Consider the following 23066-nt stretch of genomic DNA (forward strand, 5'->3'; position numbering starts at 1 on the left):
GGCCACACGAGGGCCCCACACACCAGGGCCGCGCGGCCAAGGCCTGGGCCGCGCCGCCCTAGTGTGGCGGTGCCTCGTGGCCCCACTTCCTTTCCCCCTCGGTCTTCTGGAAGCTTCGTGCAAAAATAGGACCCTGTGCGTTGATTTCGTCCAATTCCGAGAATATTTCCTTTGTAGGATTTCTGAAACCAAAAACAGCAGAAAACAGCAACTGGCTCTTCGGCATCTCGTTAATAGGTTAGTGCCGGAAAATGCATAAATACGACATATAATGTGTATAAAACATGTAGGTATCATCAATAATGTGGCATGGAATATAAGAAATTATCGATACGCCGGAGACGTATTAGCATCCCCAAGCTTAGTTCCTGCTCGTCCCGAGCAGGTAAACGATAACAAAGATAACTTCTGGAGTGACATGCCATCATAACCTTGATCATACTATTGTAAGCATATGTAATGAATGCAGCGATAAAAAACAATGGTAATGACATGAGTAAACAAATGAATCATAAAGCAAAGACTTTTCATGAATAGTACTTCAAGACAAGCATCAATAAGTCTTGCATAAGAGTTAACTCATAAAGCAATAAATCAAAGTAAAGGTATTGAAGCAACACAAAGGAAGATTAAGTTTCAGCGGTTGCTTTCAACTTATAACATGTATATCTCATGGATAGTGTCAATGTAAAGTAATATAACAAGTGCAATATGCAAGTATGTAGGAATCAATGCACAGTTCACACAAGTGTTTGCTTCTTGAGGTGGAGAGAGATAGGTGAACTGACTCAACATAAAAGTAAAAGAAAGGTCCTTCAAAGAGGAAAGCATCGATTGCTATATTTGTGCTAGAGCTTTTATTTTGAAAACATGAAACAATTTTGTCAACGGTAGTAATAAAGCATATGTATTATGTAAATTATATCTTACAAGTTGCAAGCCTCATGCACAGTGTACTAATAGTGCCCGCACCTTGTCCTAATTAGCTTGGGTTAACACTGATCATCATTGCATAACATATGTTTCAACCAAGTGTCACAAAGGGGTACCTCTATGCCGCCTGTACAAGGGTCTAAGGAGAAAGTTCGCATTGGATTTCTCGCTTTTGATCATTCTTCAACTTAGACACCCATACCGGGACAACATAGACAACAGATAATGGACTCCTCTTTTAATGCTTAAGCATTCAACAACAGTTAATATTCTCATAAGAGATTGAGGTTTTATGTCCAAAGTGAAACTTCCACCATGATTCATGGCTTTAGTTAGCGGCCCAATGTTCTTCTCTAACAGTATGCATACTCAAACCATTTGGTTGTGAAAACCGCCCTTACTTCAGACAAGACGAACATGCATAGCAACTCACATGATATTCAACAAAGAGTTGATGGCGTCCCCAGGAACATGGTTATCGCACAACAAACAACTTAATAAGAGATAAAGTGCATAAGTACATATTCAATACCACAATAGTTTTTAAGGATATTTTGTCCCATGAGCTATATATTGCAAAGGCGAATGATGGAATTTTAAAGGTAGCACTCAAGCAATTTACTTTGGAATGGCGGAGAAATACCATGTAGTAGGTAGGTATGGTGGACACAAATGGCATAGTGGTTGGCTCAAGGATTTTGGATGCATGAGAAGTATTCCCTCTCGATACAAGGTTTAGGCTAGCAAGGTTTATTTGAAACAAACACAAGGATGAACCGGTGCAGCAAAACTCACATAAAAGACATATTGTAAATATTATAAGACTCTACACCGTCTTCCTTGTTGTTCAAAACTCAATACTAGAAATTATCTAGACTTTAGAGAGACCAAATATGCAAACCAAATTTTAGCAAGCTCTATGTATTTCTTCATTAATGGGTGCAAAGTATATGATGCAAGAGCTTAAACATGAGCACAACAATTGCCAAGTATCAAATTATTCAAGACATTTTAGAATTACTACATGTAGCATTTCCCGATTCCAACCATATAACAATTTAACGAAGAAGATTCAACCTTCGCCATGAATACTATGAGTAAAGCCTAAGGACATATTTGTCCATATGCAACAGCGGAGCGTGTCTCTCTCCCACACAGTGAATGCTAGGATCCATTTTATTCAAACAAAAACAAAAACAAAAACAAACAGATGCTCCAAGCAAACTACATAAGATGTGACTGAATAAAAATATAGTTTCAGGGGAGGAACCTGATGATGTTGTCGATGAAGAAGGGGATGCCTTGGGCATCCCCAAGCTTAGACGCTTGAGTCTTCTTAAAATATGCAGGGGTGAACCACCGGGGCATCCCCAAGCTTAGAGCTTTCACTCCTCTTGATCATAGTATATCATACTCCTCTCTTGACCCTTGAAAACTTCCTTCACACCAAACTTCAAGCAAACTCATTAGAGGGTTAGTGCACAATCAAAAATTCACATGTTCAGAGGTGACACAATCATTCTTAACACTTCTGGACATTGCACAAAGCTACTGGACATTAATGGATCAAAGAAATTCATCCAACATAGCAAAAGAGGCAATGCGAAATAAAAGGCAGAATCTGTCAAAAACAGAACAGTCCGTAAAGACGAACCTGGAAGGGGCACTTAACTTGCTCAAACAGAAAAACTCAAAACTAATGAAAGTTGCGTACATATCTGAGGATCACGCACGTAAATTTGCAGATTTTATTTTTATTTTTTTACAGAGACTTCTGCGCGAATTCGTGACAGACAGCAATGCTGTTTCTGTGCAGCAATCCAAATCTAGCATCAACTTTACCATAGAGACTTTACTTGGCACAAAAACATGATAAGGAGAGGTTGCTACAGTAGTAAACAACTTCCAAGACTCAAATATAAAACAAAGTACTGTAGTAAAAATATGGGTTGTCTCCCATAAGCGCTTTTCTTTAACGCCTTTCAGCTAGGCGCAGAAAGTGTATATCAAGTGTTATCAAGAGATGCAGTATCAACATTACCTTGGGCTTTACCCTTACATTTCTTGTTCTTTTTCTTACTCTTTGATTTAGGGAATATATGTCTACCCCCGGGTGTAGAGGTGAATTTTAGGGTGCCTTCTCCCATATCTATGACTGCTCCCAAAAGTTTCAACAGGGATCTTCCGAGTGTGATTTGTCCTGTTCCTGCACATTCAATAACAAGATAATCAATGGATATTGTTCTCCCAAGAACGGTTGTATGCACACCCGCAGCTATTCCTCTAGGAATTATAACAGAGTTATCAATAAGAGTTATTCCTTCTCCCCCTTCAACGAATCCCCAAAGTTTCAAAGATTCATGAATACTCTTAGGCATTAAGAAAAATTCAGACATAATATCACAATTGGCATGAACAGTTTGGTCACCGATAACAATTTTAATAGTAGGATCCCATAATGAAGGTTCAGAGTTCACTAAAACTTGATCAAGACGGTTACGAACATATCTATAATTTTCATTCAAGCGAGATGCACTTGTCTCAAGAGTGTTTAATCTATTATAAATGCTAATAAGGGCTGAATCAAAGTTATTAGCTGAATCATGTGATGCAACCAACTTCTTTATGGCATTAAAAGCTTGATCCCCATTGCAATGAAGGAAATCTCCTCCCACTACAGCATCCAAGGCATATCTATAGCGAATCATAAGACCAAAATAAAAATTACTAAGGAGCAAACTTAGAGTCATTTGAGGTTCAGCTTTACGATAAGAAGTAAAAATTCTGGACCAAGCATCTTTAAAACTCTCCTCATCCCCTTGCTTAAAAGTGAAGACTAATTCCTCAGGTGAAGAAGTAACAGGTGCAGAACTAGACATGGTAGCAAAATTAAAATGCAAGTAACTAAAAAAAAAATTTGTGTTTTTTTTTTTTGATATAGAGAGCAAGACAGTAAATAAAGTAAAGCTAGCAACTAATTTTTGTGTGTTTTGTTTAAGTGCAGCAAACAAAGTAGTAAATAAAGTAAAGCAAGACAAAAACAAAGTAAGGAGATTGGATTGTGGAGACTCCCCTTGCAGCGTGTCTTGATCTCCCCGGCAACGGCGCCAGAAATTTACTTGCTGGCGTGTAGTTGACGTGGGAGTTAGAAATCTTTGTGGTGTAACTTTTCTTCGTCCCCGGCAACGGCGCCAGAAATTTAGCTTGATGACGCGTAAAGCACACGCTCGTTGGGAACCCCAAGTGGAAGGTGTGATGCGTACAGCAGCAAGTTTCCCTCAGTAAGAAACCAAGGTTTATCGAACCAGTAGGAGTCAAGAAGCACGTTGAAGGTTGTTGGTGGCGAGATGTAGTGCGGCGCAACACCAGGGATTCCGGCGCCAACGTGGAACCTGCACAACACAACCAAAGTACTTTGCCCCAACGAAACAGTGAGGTTGCCAATCTCACCGGCTTGCTGTAACAAAGGATTAGATGTATAGTGTGGATGATGATTGTTTGCAGAAAACAGTAGAACAAGTATTGCAGTAGATTGTATTTAATGTAAAAGAATAGGACCGGGGTCCACAGTTCACTAGAGGTGTCTCTCCCATAAGATAAATAGCATGTTGGGTGAACAAATTACAGTCGGGCAATTGACAAATAGAGAGGGCATGACAATGCACATACATGATATGATAAATATAGTGAGATTTAATTGGGCATTACGACAAAGTACATAGACCACTATCCAGCATGCATCTATGCCTAAAAAGTCCACCTTCAGGTTATCATCCGAACCCCTTCCAGTATTAAGTTGCAAACAACAGACAATTGCATTAAGTATGGTGCGTAATGTAATCAATAACTACATCCTCGGACATAGCATCAATGTTTTATCCCTAGTGGCAACAGCACATCCACAACCTTAGAACTTTCTCGTCACCGTCCTGCATTTAATGGAGGCATGAACCCACTATCGAGCATAAATACTCCCTCTTGGAGTTAAGAGCAAAAACTTGGCCAGAGCCTCTACTAATAACGGAGAGCATGCAAGATCATAAACAACACATAGGTAATAGATTGATAATTAACATAACATAGTATTCTCTATCCATCGGATCCCGACAAACACAACATATAGAATTACAGATAGATGATCTTGATCATGTTAGGCAGCTCACAAGATCCGACAATGAAGCACATAAGGAGAAGACGACCATCTAGCTACTGCTATGGACCCATAGTCCAGGGGTGAACTACTCACTCATCACTCCGGAGGCGACCATGGCGTTGAAGAGTCCTCCGGGAGATGATTCCCTCTCCGGCAGGGTGCCGGAGGCGATCTCCAGAATCCCCCGAGATGGGATTGGCGGCGACGGCGTCTCAGTAAGGTTTTCCGTATCGTGGCTCTCGGTACTGGGGGTTTCGTGACGGAGGCTTTAAGTAGGCGGAAGGGCAACGCGGGGGGCCACACGAGGGCCCCACACACCAGGGCCGCGCGGCCAAGGCCTGGGCCGCGCCGCCCTAGTGTGGCAGCGCCTCATGGCCCCACTTCCTTTCCCCCTCGGTCTTCTGGAAGCTTCGTGCAAAAATAGGACCCTGGGCGTTGATTTCGTCCAATTCCGAGAATATTTCCTTTGTAGGATTTCTGAAACCAAAAACAGCAGAAAACAACAACTGGCTCTTCGGCATCTCGTTAATAGGTTAGTGCCAGAAAATGCATAAATACGACATATAATGTGTATAAAACATGTAGGTATCATCAATAATGTGGCATGGAACATAAGAAATTATCGATACGTCGGAGACGTATCATGCTTCCATTCCATATTATTCAAGCTACACAAGTGAAAAGGCAATAATGATGATCTACAACAATCTGACTGTGGTGAGAGGCTGGTATGAACTCTATTTGTTTTCATTTTTGTACATATACTCATCCATGTAAGCGTGCTTAGTTGGTTCATGTGAGGTATATGTCATTTAAGAAAGTCTAGTAGTTCATGGTCTCTCATGATTAGATCCAATTTATTAATATGAGTAGCATGTCATAAATATTAGCTTGCATTACTTTATTCATAGATAGATATGACATTGTGGTATCCTCCTCTGAATAATTCATTTGAATCAACTTGGCACATGCTCACGCATGCATATGACTGAACCAAAGTCAATTAAGCCTCGATGATTTACTTCACCTCAGAGTTCTTGTATCACTTTTATGCCTCCATTAGTTTATTTTGCCGCAAGCATGATTATGACAGTTACTGCTCTCTTGATTGTCGCTTCCCAGTCTATTGCTAGCCTTCACTTGTACTGAGCGGGAACGCTGCTCGTGCTTCCAAACCCCTGAAAACCAAGTTATTCCAGAGTGTCCACCATAAATACCTATGCATGGCATTTCAAACCATTCCAAGTAAATTCTCATGTGCTACCTTTAAAACCTTCAAAATGCTTCTCAATTTGTGTTTATGTTTTATAGCTCATGAGGAAGTATGTGGTGTTTATCTTTCAATCTTGTCATTTCCTCCGGACGGACTTTCACAATGGACTAGTGGCACATCCGCTTATCCAATAATTTTGCAAAAAGAGCTGGCAACGGGGTTCCCAGCCCCAATTAATTAACCTTCATAAATTTATAAATAGGCACTCCTCCATGGTATGTGATTGTTGGTTGGCACCCGAGGATTCGTTTAGCCATGGTTTGTGAAAGCAAGGTTGGAAGGAGTGCCACCCAAAAATAAAATTTCATGGGAGCCGCTTTTGGAAGTCCGGTTGATGAGGTAGTTAGAGTACCCATTACCATTCGTTGACAACAACAAACACCTCTCAAAATAATTTTACTCCTGTCTTTAGAAAAATGAAAAGCTCTAGCACATGTTAATCCCTGCTTCCCTCTGCGAAGGGTCAATCTTTTACTTTTACATTGAGTCTCCATCCTTTCTTTGAGCACTTTCTTGAGAGCACAACTGTCATTCTTAGTATAATATGCTTGTCCCAAAATGTGATTAATTGTGGTATAACTTTGATGCTTTTATCTTTGATAATCTTTACTTCCAGTCTTCTCATGAACCTCAAAGGTGCCCAAGCATTTATGTTTTGCTGTACAAATACGGGCAAGCGAGATACCACTTTATCATATCCTTTTATGAACATTGCAATCCTGCTGATAGACATGATTCATGATGCTTATTATTAATTTGTTGCTACCTTTTCCATGATTGATATAGCTATTAGATGATTTTATTTGCATGTATCTTATTATGAATTACTTAAGTACTTGCCATATCATGAGAATATTTACATCATATGAACAAATGTGTTTGTGAAAGTTCTTTTATCGCACTCAGTTGTTAACTGAATTGCTTGAGGACAAGCAATAAGCTAAGCTTGGGGGGAGTTGATACGTCCAAAACGTATCTACTTTCCCGAACACTTTTGCTATTGTTTTGCCTCTAATTTGTGTATTTTGGATACAACTAACACGGACTAACGCTGTTTTCAGCAGAACTGCTCTGGTGTCTCGTTTTTGTGCAAAAATCCAACTTTCAGGAAAATCCTCGGAATTTATGCAGAAGGTCCTATTTTCCCAGAATATTGGCGGAGCCAGAAGGGCAAGCCAGGTGGGGGCCCGAGGGCCCCACACGCTAGGCCGGCGCGGCCCAGGAGGGGGCGCGCGGCCCTAGTGTGTGGCGGCCTCGGCTGGCCCCCGACGCCCTCCTTCGGACTACTTATTGCCTTCGATCTAAAAACGCACGGGGGATAATCGAAGTCGCCAGAAACCATCCAGAACGCCGCCACCGTCGCGAAACTCCGTCTCGGGACCAGAAACTCCGTTCTGGCACCTCGCCGGGATGGGGAATTGGAGGAGATCATCGCCATCATCACCACAGATGCCTCTCCATCGACCAGCCATGTTTCCCCCATCCATGTGTGAGTAATTCCCCCGCTGTAGGCTGAAGGGGATGGTAGGGATTGGATGAGATTGGTCATGTAATAGTCATAAGATTGTTAGGGCATGGTGCCTAGTATCCGTAGATGTTACTTTTATGATATTGTTGCAACTTGTTATGCTTAATGCTTGTCACTAGGGCCCGAGTGCCATGATCTCAGATCTGAACATGTTATTGATTCATGAAGATATTCGTTGTTTATGATCTTACCTGCAAGTTGTATACACATGTTGCTGTCCGGAACCCGAGGCCCCAAAGTGACAGAAATTGGGACAACCGGAGGGGAAGGCGGTGATGTGAGGATCACATGTGTTCACGGAGTGTTAATGCTTTGCTCTGGTACTCTATTAAAAGGAGTACCTTAATATCCAGTAGATTCCCTAGAGGCCCGGCTGCCACCGGCTGGTAGGACAAAAGATGTTGTGCAAGTTTCTCATTGCAAGCACGTACGACTATATATGGAACACATGCCTATTGATTGATTAGTACTTGGATACCGTTTTATTATTATCTGCAAATGCCCTGCTTTGATTGTTACATGAGTTTCTCTCATCCATGCAACGCCCGTCATCCATCCCTGTGCCTACAGTATTTTAATCCTATTGTTTACTATAATCACTACTGCTGTCCTTGTTACTCTGCTGCTGTTATTTCACTACTGCCACTGCTATAAAACTGTTACTACTGATAAACTCTTGCGAGAAAGTCTGTTTCCAGGTGCAGCTGAATTGACAACTCCGCTGTTAAGGCTTTCAAGTATTCTTTGTGTCAACACCCGGATTTTTAAGTCCAGATGCCTGTTATGCCATACATCGCAATCCCAGGAATATTGTTGTTGCGAGACATAACAGTTGAATATCATAAGTCATCATTCATTACATAACATAGTCGTCTTACAAATAGATCACATGATCCAATATTACAATAATAGTTGAACTAATGTTTCAACACACATCACAAATACATAGCGGAAGCGTAGATAGAAGGGGACTCTATAGTCCACAGGCCAACGCTTGACGTCAGGAGTAGTCCTAGTTGTCGTAGACGTCCAGCTGTCCATCCTCTTCATACTGCTGTTCCTCTTCATAGTCTGGCCATTTGAATAGCCAGGGACAAAGCCGTGAGTACTTTAAAGTACTCGCAAACTAATACTAATGTAAGTACTAACATTTCTGGTAAGGGGGTGCTAAGCTCTAGTTTCTTTTGCATAAAGCCAATTTTAGTTCACAAGTATTTGAAATAAAAACTCTTCAAGTGCTAACTAACTCAAGTGGGAACATTAGTGTCATTCCCACAACTCAGTTGTGTTTTCAAGTCAAAGTCACCATTTCAAGTTCAAATCACAAGTCACCCTTTCCATGTCACATTTTTTAAAATGGTCTGATGACGGAACAGTATGGCCTTTCCAACCGTCCATAACCGTGGATGCGGCTATTCTAATAGTTCTACACTCTGCAGAGGTTGTACACTTGTGCCACAACATTTGCAATAATCCGTCAGGGTTAACTGGCCCTGATTTATCACACTCCGTGTGCGGACTACCAACCATAACCTTTCACTTACATAACCTAGTATAGGCATCTCTCCCCATGAGCTTGGCCTCCCAGTGAAGACAGACAGTCAGCCTGGGAACTGCACAGGGCTTGGGCCGGACATTCACCTCATATTCACGTCATATCACATCATTCCATATTTCTTTGGAGGCAGCCCTTGGCATAACCCCGATGATGCTTGTTCAGAGGGAACCCATACTAAGATACATAAGCTTCTAGTTAAGCCCTACCCATATCAGGTATTGTGGGGGTACTTGTAAAATTGGAATGGTATCGCATCCGAACCCAACCATCAGTTTTTGTAAAGTTCACCATTTCATTCACCAGTCATATTCACCTTCAAAATCTTTCAATAGAGTGACTCATCATTCCAAGGTTTTCAAAGTCATGTTATTTCACATGTTCCCATCTAAAGTAGTCAATTTTATTTATTAGCACTAGCAACTAGTCATGAGGGGTGCTAACTAGCTTTCATTGCTCTAGGCTAAATTTGATGATCTTGTTCTACTCTAGACCAAGTGAATCATGAATCAAAAAGTAAACTTTGATAAACCAAAAATTAATAAAGCTTGTAAAGTAAAACTTGGGATGGGCTCATTAAGCATAAGGTAAAAATGTGGTGATGCCTTGCTCTTGTAGAGCCTTGCACTTAGCAAGAATATTAGCTTGCAACAAAATAGCTTGCATTAGTCTAGCTTGCAAGAGTATAGCTTGCCTTGGTGGTTGAGGTGATCAAAGTGCTCTTCTTCTTCTGGGTAGAATCCTTACTCTTCCGGGTATTCTCCGGTACTAGCGTCTATACACGAATACGAGGATACAATCACCAAGCAATTTATTGGCTATTCTAAAAATCACATGTATTCACACAAACTATTCTATTCACACAATTAATACAATTTGGTGCATTGGTGGTCTTGCTTGAGGAAAAATAATTTCCTCTCATTTCATATGTAAATGATAGTTTCCATATAGTTCTTGAGGAATAATTTCCTCTCATTGAATCTTCTTTAAGATTTAATTTCTCAAACAATCACTCATGAATTCAGGTTGACCTAAGTCAACCATTCATCATCATTCTTATAATGATTTAAAATCACCAAGTATTTCTTATGAGAGCATTTGACCAGGGGTCCAAACTTCATATGAGATTACTTGGGACAAGATTTAAATGAAGTGAAACACCTCATATGATTTACACAAATTAAACTAGCATCACACCTTACTATTAAGTGGGTACATGTGTTGTTTTCTTATTTAAGAAAAATAATTTCCTCTCATACTAATTAAGATGTTACTTTCAATTACTTAGAGAAATAATTTCCTCTCATTATCTTATTAAGATTTAATTTCTCTCATGAATAATATATGATCTAAGTTGACTAAGTCAACCTCTTCATACTCATCATTTAAGAAAATGATTTAAATGAGGTGAAGCACCTCATACAATTTAATCCTAATATGGTAAAGATTTAATATCATCAAACAATTCATATGAGACCTAAATGACCAGAGTCTCTACCTCATTTTGAATTGTTCATGACAAGATTTAAATGAGAGAAAAAACTCCCATGTGTTTTATTAATGGTTTTAGACAATATCTTTGACTAGAAATAGCCATATAGTCCCTTAACTAAGCTAGGCCATGATCATTCAAAGTGACCACACCAATTTCTTGTAGAAACATTTAGTGTAAGTCAAATGTGAGCTATGAGAGTTGGAATTACTTGAATACCTATTTTGGTTGATTTTTAATAATTATTTGAATATGAAAAAGTCCCTGAATTAATCTTTTTGTCACTGTAATTTTACCACAGATCTCACAGTGAGACCAGTGCCATGTTGTAGATCTTTTCAGTAGCTTTCTAACAACATCAAGTTTGTTAAATTTGGCCAAGCCAAACAGATTCTATGTATTTTCAAAGTTGGAGCCAGTATTGAATTTGAATTGAATTAATTAAACCGAATTTGAATTTAACGGGCTGGCGGGAAACAGAGTTGGGCCGAATTGAATTAAAACGGCCCACGTCCAGCCCACCACGGTCCACAGACGCGTGGGCTGCCTGACAGCGCGGGACCTGCTTGTCAGCGGCTCACTGACCCCGAATCGGTACGGGGGAGGGACGGCCGTTGGATTACAACGCGATCGTGCGGCGCACGATCGTCATCTCCTCCGACGAGAGGGCTTACTGGCGCGGCGAGGCACGGGGGTCGACGGCGAGCAGGGACTCCGGCGAGCGGTGGCGTTGACGCGCGGCGAGGTTGTCGTCGACGGCGAGTGCGCTGGTACCGGTGGCGAGGCTGGAGGTAGCCTGAATCGACGCCGGCGAGATGAGGTACTGGCGGGCTCCGGCGGCTAAATTGGGGAGCTTCGGTGATGAATCGAGAAGGGGAAGTGGTCGAGGAGGGCGAGGGAAGAGTGGGGATGCTGCTGGTGTGCTTGGATGGCTGAGGGGAGCTCGGTATTTATAGAGGGGCGAATGGCCGTGGGGCGCGGGTGAGGTCAACGGTGAGGTCGTCGTTCCAGGGCGACGAAGGAGCGAGGAAGGTGCGCAGGAGGTAGGCGACGTCACGGCGGTCCTTGGGGCATTAATGGCGCGGTACGGCGAGGCGTACGACAGTCGGGCGATGGCGTGTACTGGCGCGGATGCGGCGGGATTCCGTCCTTGTCTCCGGTGGCGGCGGGCACGGGTCGTGGTCGAGAGCGTGTCTGGCGGGATCGTGTCGTGGCGGCGCAGCTCGTCGTGCAGCTATGGGGTCCAGGGGAGGCGGCGAGTGCTGGGGCGGCGCGTGTCCAGTGCGCGTCCACGGGAGTACTACGGCGACGTCATCGGCATGCGTGGCCGTCCTGGGCGCGCGTCGTGCGGCGGCTGTCGACGTCCTCCTCGACAAGGGCGTGTATAGATGGGTGCAGTAGGGTGAGGTGGAGAGAATTGGCACGGTGGCCAGGGCTGGTGATGAAGGGAGAGAAGAGAGGGGGAACATGGCCGGCATGGCCATGCCATGCTAGCTTTGGCTCCTCCTCTTAGGTTTTATGGGTTGGTGTAGGGAGAGAGGGGACAGGTGAGCAAGGTGGAGTGAAATGGGGCAAGTTATTTTGAGGTAAAGCACTATTTCAAATAGTGTTTGCAAATATGCCTATTTGCAAAATGCAAGTTTTGTCAAATTTTGGTTTGTGCACTTTGGTTCAAAAATTTGAAAATGGAGGATTGGGATGAGTTGCAATTGACCAGAGACATTCACAAGTGGTGGTGGAATTTTAAGAATAAAAGAAATGCAATTTTGCTCAAGGTGAGATTGTTGCATTTGATAAAAAGTCTCAACTTTGCATTAATATAGAATTTGATCCAAAGTGAATTTGGCATGGTTGTCTTTACAAAAGTTGTTCACCTTGATGTCCTCTTGGATGACATGCAAAGACTTGAGCAAGTTTGGTTTGAAAATTTTGAATTGCAAGCGCTCAAAGTAGTGACCAGACTATAATTGGCAGATTTGACCATCATCATATGTGAGCACAATTTGAGATGGATTTTGATTTGAATTGTGTTTCTTTGGTTCCAAAAGTGGTAATAAGTGTTTAGTAACATAATACAACTAATGGTGAAGGCCAAAATGGTCTAGGTCAAAGATTTGGAAAAATGGCATAAACCATATGGGAGGGTTTTGTGATTTCCTACTTCTTATACTTTTATTTTTCTTTGCTTCATTTTGACAAGAGGGAGGTTTATTTGGTGTTAGATTGAGTTGGGTAAAAGGTTTACACCATTTTAGGACAATGGGGGTGCCTAGGTCAAGATTTGATATTTTGGATAAGTGCCACATATACCTCTATGCATATGTTTGATTTTATTTTGTTTCTCACTTGAATTGGTTGGTAAGTACTTTGTTAAGTGTGTTGATGTATTTCAAAACATCTACCAAGGTCAACACTCAAAGTTGGAACATTTGCAAAAAGTAGCCATAGGCTTGCATATGCCTTTTTCTTAATTAAGATCATTTCTTTTTATTTTGGTTTTTCAAAGATTTGTGACAAGATAGATGAGGTTTAGGGTTTAGTGGGGTTCACAATAGTTCACCACCATTTAGCAAAAATAATAAAGGTAGGGTTAAAGATTTACCTATTAGGGCTATATGCCCACATATGTCTTTTCTTTTATTTTGGTTTCTCAAAATAGATCCAATTGATTTTTGAGAAGGTTAGAGTTTAGGGTTTTTCTTATTTGATTTCTTTCTCTTTTATTTTATTTGGTTGGTGATCTTCACTTGATCACTTTAGGGTTTTAGGGTTTAGCACATAAGCAAAATAACACACATCATGGCAAAACACAAATATTATGTATGAGCACTAGACATAGCACTCTATGTAAGAAAAGTTTTTGTTGGTTCTCATTTTTGGAAAAAGGAAATTCATTTTCTCTTTGTTTGGAAATTTGGGGTGTTACACTTTGTCTCCCCTTGTGTTGAATCAATAAATTGGGTTTTACTTCCCGCGAAGACTGTTGCGATCCCCTATACTTGTGGGTCATCAAGGCTCTCGTTGCTGCGGTAGACGATCACTTGCCGCTTTCAAAAGCGCGTAGAAGATCTTGACGGTGCCACAATCGGGTAGCACCTCCGTACTCGGCCACACGTACGGTGTTGATGACGACGTCCTTCTCCCCGTTCCAGCGGGCAGCGGAAGTAGTAGATCCTCCTCGGAATCCCGGCAGCACGACGGCGTGGTGGCGGTGGTGGTGGAGAACTCCGGCAGGGCTTCGCCTATACGCTGCGGGAGTATTATGTGGAGGAGGAGAGGCTAGGGTTTGGGGAGAGGGGGTGGCTAGGGCGCCGGCCATGGGCAGCCCTAGGTGGTGCGGCCAAGAGTGGGCAGCCCCCTCCCTCTCCTCCTCATTATATAGGTGGAAATCCCCAAGTGTTGGTATCCAAGTCTTCGAATAAGACCCGAAACCAAAACCTTCCATAGGAACAAAACCTACCCAAGGGGGGAATCCCACTCAAGGTGGGACTCCCACCCCTTCCTTGGGGGGTTGGTCGGCCACCCTTGGGGAGTCCACCTTGGACTCCTCCCCTTTAGGGTTGGCTGGCCATGCAAGGTGGAGTCCCTTCGGGACTCCACTTTCCATGGTGATTTCTTCCGGACTTTTCTAGAACCTTCTAGAACCTGCCATAAATGCACCAGATCATTTCCAAACTTGGAATATGACTTCCTATATATGAATCTTATTCTCCGGACCATTCCGGACCTCCTCGTGATGTCCTGGATCCCATCCGAGACTCCGAACAAAACTTCGAACTCCATTCCTTATTCCATATCTACTTAAACGACATCAAACCTTAAGTGTGTCACCCTACGGTTCGCGAACTATGTAGACATGGTTGAGACTTCTCTCCGACCAATAACCAATAGCGGGATCTGGAGATCCATAATGACTCCCACATATTCAACGATGACTTAGTGATCGAATGAACCATTCACATACGATACCAATTCCCTTTGTCACGCGATATTTTACTTGTCCGAGGTTTGATCATCGGTATCTCTCTATACCTTGTTCAACCTCGTCTCCTGACAAGTACTCTTTACTCGTACCGTGGTATGTAGTCTCTTATGAACTTATTCATATGCTTGAAAGCTAATTAGACGACATTCCACCGAGAGGGCCCAGAGTATATCTATCCATCATCGGGATGGACAAATCCCACTGTTGATCCATATGCCTCAACTCATACTTTCCGGATACTTAATCCCACCTTTATAACCACCCATTTACGCAGTGGCGTTTGATGTAATCAAAGTACCTTTCCGGTGTAAGTGATTTACATGATCTCATGGTCGAAAGGACTAGGTAACTATGTATCGAAAGCTTATAGCAAATAACTTAATGACGTGATCTTATGCTACGCTTAATTGGGTGTGTCCATTACATCATTCATATAATGACATAATCTTGTTATTAATAACATCCAATGTTCATGATCACGAAACCATGATCATCTATTAATCAACAAGCTAGTTATAAAGAGGCTTACTAGGGACTCTTTGTTGTTCACATAACACACATGTATTAATGTTTCAGTTAATACAATTATAGCATGGTATGTAAACATTATCATAAACACAAAGATATATTATAATAACCATTTTATTATTGCCTCTTGGGCATATCTCCAACACTTATTGCTACTGGTTCATTTGTTGTGCTCAGTGAGATTACTGCTGCTAGGTTTCTCTTGGTTGGTCTGGGATTAGTTTTCTTGACCCCAAGTAATTCTCTGTTGGGGGTCTGTAATTGTGGTGCCCCTGTTTGGATGATTTTATTCATCCACACATATTTGTCTTGCTGTGATAAATTGATGACCCATTTAACTCATGGTTGGTTTAAGGAATGAGATAAAAGTGATGTTGCCTGATGATTTACTTGATGGATTCTTGTGAGCTTATGGTATGCTTATAATGCTCTGATTAGTGGGGATGCTTACTGGATCATGTGCATATAGTTCATATAGTTCCCTAAAAAGAAAGAATGCTCCCTGACCAGATGGTGTTGGAGTGTTGGGACTACTGTGATTTTTCTTGAGCTTGGTTAACTGATAAGAACAACAGCTATGCTTGATGTCTTATCTCAGCCAATGCTGCAAAGGCTGAGGCAAAAACTTGAATAAGAACAGATACTAAAATGTGTGATTTAAATGGCATGCTTATGATGGTTGCACTCAGCCAATGCTGCAAAGGCTGAGGCAAAAACTAATAAGAACAACAGCTATGCTTGATGTCTTAGCTCAGCCAATGATGCAAAGGCTGAGGCAAAAACACACTTTAGTGCCGATGATTAGAATGTTTGGTCACCTATACACTCCGGAAAGGCGCAAGCGAGCCTAGTGTGATGGCACAAATATCAATCTCTTGTGCATCCTACCTGGCCTCGCTTACGCCTTCACGGAATGTTAATATTTGTTTTGACCAACAAAGTATGAGGCATATGTTATCTAGTTGATACCACTTGGCTCTTTCTTTCATTTTAGTGCCGATGATTAGAATGTTCGGTCAACTGTACACTCCGGGGTGACGCTAGTGAGGCTAGTGTGATGTCACAAATATCAATCTTTTGTGCATCCTACCTGGCCTCACTAACGCCATCCCGGAATGTTAATATTTGTTTTGACCAACAATGTATGAGGCATTCCATTTAGTTCATACGGTTTACTTGTCTCTTATTTGAGTTGGAACTTCTTAATTGCATTGGCCGATGATTAGAATGTTTGGTCACTTGTACACTCGGGGGTGGAGCAAGTGAGCCTGGTGTGATGGCACAAATATCACTCTCTTGTGCATCCTACCTGGCCTCTCTTACTCAATCCCTGAATGTTAATATTTGTTTTGACCGATAAAGTATGAGGCATTCCATTTAGTTCATACTAGCTACTTGTGTCTTATTTGAGTTGACACTTCTTAATTGCATTTGCCGATGATTAGAATGTTTGGTCACTCGTACACTCGGGGGTGGAGCAAGTGAGCCTGGTGTGATGGCACAAATATCAATCTCGTGTGCATCCTACCTGGCCTCACTTACTCCATCCCTGAATGTTAATATTTGTTTTGACCGACAAAGTATGAGGCATTCCATTTAGTTCATACTAGCTACTTGTCTCTTATTTGAGTTGGCACTTCTTAATTGCATTTGCCGATGATTAAAATGCTTGGTCACTCGTACACTCTGGGGTGGAGCCAGTGAGCCTGGTGCGATGGCACAAATATCAATCTCTTGTGCATCCTACCTGGCCTAGCTGACTCAATCCCGGAATGTTTTGACCAACAATGTATGAGGCATCACCACAAACAATTCGCCGATGATTAGAATGGTTGGTCACTACACTCAGGGGCGGTGTTAGTGAGCCTCGTGTGATTGCACAAATATCAATCTCTTGTGCATCCTACCTGGCTCGCTAACACCGTCCCGGAATGTTAATATTTGTTTCGACCAACAAAGTATGAGGCATGCTATTTAGTTGATACTACTTGGCTCGTATTTGAGTTGGACTTATTCGTTTATTTTGGTCTTTCTTCGAGATAGCACCGATGATTAAAATGTTTGGTCACCGTACACTTGGGGGTACCGTAAGTGAGTCTGGTAAGATAGCACAAATATCAATCTCTTGTGCATCGGACTTGATCTCACTTACGCCATCCCTAAATGTTAATATTTATGTTGACCAACAATGTATGAGGCATTTATTCCATTTTTCTTGTGCATCGGACTTGGACTTGGTCTCACTTTCTTCTATTTTAATCAGAAGAGGAACCGGATGAAGTCCCCGATGCAATCGAGCCTGGCGGGTAGAGAGGAGGGAGCAAAGGAGGAACCGGATGAAGACCGCTTTGTATCTCGAAATGGTGAAATTTGTAGGAATTAAGAGCTGTATGTAAAACATTTGACACTTGCCTCTATATATGTATCTCGATCGGGCTCTAAGTAATGTGATGATGATGTCTATGTTATATCTGTGCAATGTACATGCTATTTATATTATATCTGCAACTGTATAATATATGTATATTGCTGTGTATAACTTGTATGTGTACGCAGGCAGCACAAAATCCTGTATAATACGAGCAATTTTTGTGGCGCACTGAAACGAACTTTTGTGGCGCACCTTTTTCTGTGGCGCACCGAAGTACTGGTGCGTCACAGAAACCTTAATTCTGTGGCGCATGAGAAGGTGCGCCACAGAGATCTTATTTTTGTGGTGAAGTTTCTGAGGCGCACCATCCATGTGCCACAGAATCTATTTTTGGTGCGCCACTAATGAGCATTTTCCTACTAGTGTCATTTGCTTAGTCCATGCAACCAATAGCCGAAAATATACGTAATATTTTTTTGGTGGATGTATGTCAAAGGACAGATGGACACGCCAAATAGCTTTGAAAGAGGGCATTCCCTAAATAAATGTTGGACTGTTTCATCTTTATCGAAAAACAACATTTTGCATTTCCTTACCAATTTATTTTAATTAGGTTATTCTTTGCTAAAATAACTTTTTTATGTACCACATTCTAATCTTCAATGCCACTTTAATCCTCCAAGTATACTTTGTAAATATACCGTGTGCATGTTCAGAAGATCAAGATAATCCTAAATCGCACATCCGCCGTCATTTGAGAAACAATGGTTTACGAATCTAGATGAGAATATGCACACAACCTTCTCGTTTGCCCATAGTCCTTGCAACTTGGAGCTGTTGCAAGGCCAGAATAAAGGAACCTTCCACCATTGCTCCCGATAACATGGTTAGTGGATAAAATGAAGCAAGAAGGCTCAATTTGGACAGAACAAAAGGGTGAGCAAAAGAAATTACTAGAAAATGCCACATCAAAGACACTGGAAACAAAATCGGAATTGAAACTTGGAGCGGACCATCCAACACATACTCGCCGGTTGTACTGCTATCTAGGTAGACCTTCGGCTTCAAAGAATCTACGGTTTTGGAAGTCTCCGCATTATCTGGTTGAATCTTCAATGTGTGTCTCTCATGCTAGTGTCGAGCAGGACGACGAACCATTGTTTTTTTTTTGATGATGTGCTTGAGGAGCTGGTCATTTAACATCACCTTGCATTGAGATACTGATCTTATTTAGTATAGAGAGTCCAATCAGTCAGGCTCGCCAACGCACCAAAACTGATATTGTTGGGCTATATGTCGGCCGAAAGCTGCGATGTTCTTATTGGAGCCATACCCCATCAGGTAAATTGTCATCTTCATCTCCTTCCTAAAATTAACATTTTTTATTTTTCTTGACATATGTACCGTTATCCTCCAGAGAAGTAACCTCACCACCAGCTCGACTCTATTTATCAGCAACATGCAGTTCTTCACTACAGATTTATCGTCGCAAATGATCTGGATGAAACACTTGAATTTGTTAAATGCTTCCACTCCTCGGAGACGCGTTACATGAAGGTCAACTTATTTGTGTTGCTGTTTAGATGCTAGCTACGAAATTTCTGTTGTTATCTTAGGATGCTATACTGTTTTTTCTATTCATGTGTAGGCAGAATTTGTCTATATCGACCAAGATGGGTTGGATCGAATATCACACACTATACCCTATTCATGTGCACAATTGCCCTGTTTCATCTCTCATTGCTCAACATAATCCAATTTCGATGAAGTCCACCAAGTTGTGACCAGAAGTTGGTTTTGTTCTTGGTATCATGCAATACATGTCGACTGAGGTTGTGGATGGCTACATACCCTCCTTTTGGCACACCATTTTCGTCTAGGAATGGACAGCCAAGAAGGAGAAGATGAAGATTTTGTGGATTGTATGTACATGTATGTTTTTAGCAAAAGTTAAACTGACTTCATTGCTGAAGCTAACATTGACAAAAATCAGTTCTTTTAATCACCGTAGAGCCAACACATGAATACATTAGTCTCAACGTTGTTGAGATTATCCACTAGTGTTTCAACTAACTTGGTCAAACTTTCTAGAGTGACTTAGTTAGTTGCAGTAGTTTGTAAATTTATGATGTTATGTCTCAAGAAAACTTAGCTAATGATGTCAAATTTGCAGTTTCTAATTAGTCCGTGATGGGTTTTCATTTTCTAGAGTGAAGAACTAAGTCAGTAACATCTTTTATCGGTTACTATATAGTTACTGCTTGCGCAAAACAACATACCCATATTGTTGTTTCTCCTCTTCTCATAGGTTCAATCCAAACTAAAACAAAATTAATACAATATTTAATAAAAAAAATAGTATATATTCATAAAACAAGTATAAAACAACAATAACAAATTTATAAAATTAACACAATATTTAATAAACAACATAGTTGAACACATAACCTAAGGGAAAAAATACAAACGACAAATCTTAGCAACAAATACCGTTCCAATTTTTTTATTTTCTATGCTACGAATCCCTACAACGAGTTCCTACGCATAACGAATAAACGACCAAGATCATATCTAGGAGATGCATGTAACGATGCGGTAACTTGATTTACTAACCGGAGAAAATCGATGCGAAAGCTTTGACAGTTGGCGCCGATGAAGACGATCACGATATGTCATGTCTTGATGATCCATCTCGATCAATTCCGTCGCGTGTGCGGCGGCTCCGAGGTGTTGCACACGTATGACTTGATGACGTCGGCTACTCCTCATTGAGTTGGAGTATAATTAGAGAGATCAGTATTGTCTTGCTTGGTTCGTGACGTAGTCTTGAAGCTATGTGCTCCTTTTCTCGCCACTCGTGGTAGGATGTTGAGCAAGGAGAATCATTTATCATCAGGTGTGTAGAGGGTGTGTTGTTTGCCGCTTGGCGTTGTATCGTGGAGTGGAGTTGTAGCCTTCTTGTATCGGCCTTCTTTGCCTCTCTTTTATATGATTGATACATCTTCTAGGGTGTATTCTCGAAAAAAAACTTTTCCCAGATACATATGTGTATTTTGAGTAAACTAAGTTTTTTTTAGATGAAGCTGGTACATGAGATGTACATGAAATTACCGAATATGCCATATTGTATACAATATTTGTAACCACACTGCGTATAAGTAATAATGATTTAGCATTGCTCTTAGAAATAAGCACTTGAACTCATTCGCAGCGAATACAAACTGAATACAGAACAGGACTGCTCGGATAGCACACCACTCACTACAGTAACAGTTTTGCGCCAGTAAAGGATTCTAGACCCATGAAGCCTTAAGTAACTTTTGGAACTGCTCGTCTCTCCAATCAATATGTAGACAACGGAATATGTAAGACCAAGAAGATATCGGTGAAATCTTTTCAAAACCTGCCAACCGAAAAAGAGTATGTATACAAGTTACCCCTCCTCCTTAATTACTCTCTGCAAGCTAGACGTCAATATTCAGTTCGTCCCAGCAAGTACTATGACATTGGAGTGTCTTTTCAAGTTATCTGTTAAGAGAGAATAAACAGCACCGAAATTATTTTAAATTTTATCACCTAGTGAAAGTGTGAAACAGAAAGTACTACAATTGAGACACAGTTCAGATATAGATTCGAAGCAGCAATAATTAAGTACAATTCCAAGAGAACCAATACAAATATGACAGCCAGAAAAAAATTACTAAATCGTACTGCTGTAAACAACAATATACACCAAAACCACACGTATACCCACCCTACAAAAGTTGAGAAAGTTTCTGCTAGAAGTAAGATCAACCGGTGAGTGAGAAACGTGCATAAAACTTGACACATTGAAATTTAATTCTACTGCAGATCTACATCATATGAGTACTAACATCACAGGAAAAGAACTTACAAATGACTTCACATGTTCCACTAAACAGATATTGTAATTTCTGAGCCAGACATAGAATGCCACTTTAGTTTTAAAAAAGAATACAAGTTATCTGAATTTTGAAAAATCGTAGCCACTTCGTAAGTCTCTAGATCAACATCTAACCATCCGTAAAGCCAGGTGTAAATTGAATCAAGTCTTGCATTATAATATTTCAATTCTGAGCTGAACTAATTTGATAATCTAATTAGTTAGATGGTAACCCATACTTATTAGCAATCATCTCCAAACAAAAATTTTGTGCATCATTAATCATATAATTTATACTACTCCATAAAATTGAGTAAGATTTAAGAATGTAGATGCAACTTATTTATGAAACAATTAATAATCTTTTAGTTGTTTATGCTCATGACTTATTATCATAAAAGAAATATCAACTAACATGTCATTAAAATTGAGATCTATAAAAATGTGTAAAAGCACACTTACCCAACCTTTTACAGTTGGCGTATTCTGTCCGTCATGTATTGGGCCCTATGTGCTAACTGTATTCCATCTTGTACAACCTCAGTCCGTCCAATGAGAGGATTTTCACCTTTGCCCAACCAGACAAATGAAATAGCTAACTCAATCGTTCTAGCTATAGCCCCTCCAACAATGATGCAGGCATATATTTTATCTCCATCTCGATTGCAGTACCATAAGAAGCCACTCACTGTGCCAGATAAATTGAAGAATAGAAACCACCAAGAAAATTTCTGGAAATCCACAATAAAATTCAGTTTATTGTGCGATCACTTATTACTAAATGTTCTATCAATGAAAGCAGTGTCTGATATAGTCGTAAACTGCTAAGTGATCTAAGGAAAGCAATTTCATTTTGTTCTACTTTAAACACCATAAAAATACATGTTGTCACAAAAAGGACAAACTCAATGTACAAATGGTTGCTAGTTTAGCCCTTTTTTTGTGTGTGAAGAAACACAGGCAAACATGTTTTCTCACAAAAATCTGCTGGTATGTTGCATATGCCCATATTACAGGACTGTATGTTGTACGATTTTTAAGAATAAATAGCACACACTTTTCATTTTTTTAATATAAGAGGTTCAAGCGATCTTGGGTGCACAAAATAAACTCGCTGGACCTAAGACTTCACAGCAGGGTTGCGACACTTCATATACAAAAATGAACATCCCAAATTCATTATGTTGTTTGAAATATGTTTTATTGCAATGCAAATTATTCCGTATTATCACAACTTCATCCTACTCTGACAAATAGCTTTCAAATATGCTTTTAGTAGACAGGTTGCCTTAGTACGAAACAACAACATGTCATAAATAATTTTGAAATTTTACAGATGCCATG

This window comes from Lolium perenne, chromosome 3 (assembly GCF_019359855.2).
Source record: "Lolium perenne isolate Kyuss_39 chromosome 3, Kyuss_2.0, whole genome shotgun sequence".
Lineage (NCBI taxonomy): Eukaryota > Viridiplantae > Streptophyta > Magnoliopsida > Poales > Poaceae > Lolium > Lolium perenne.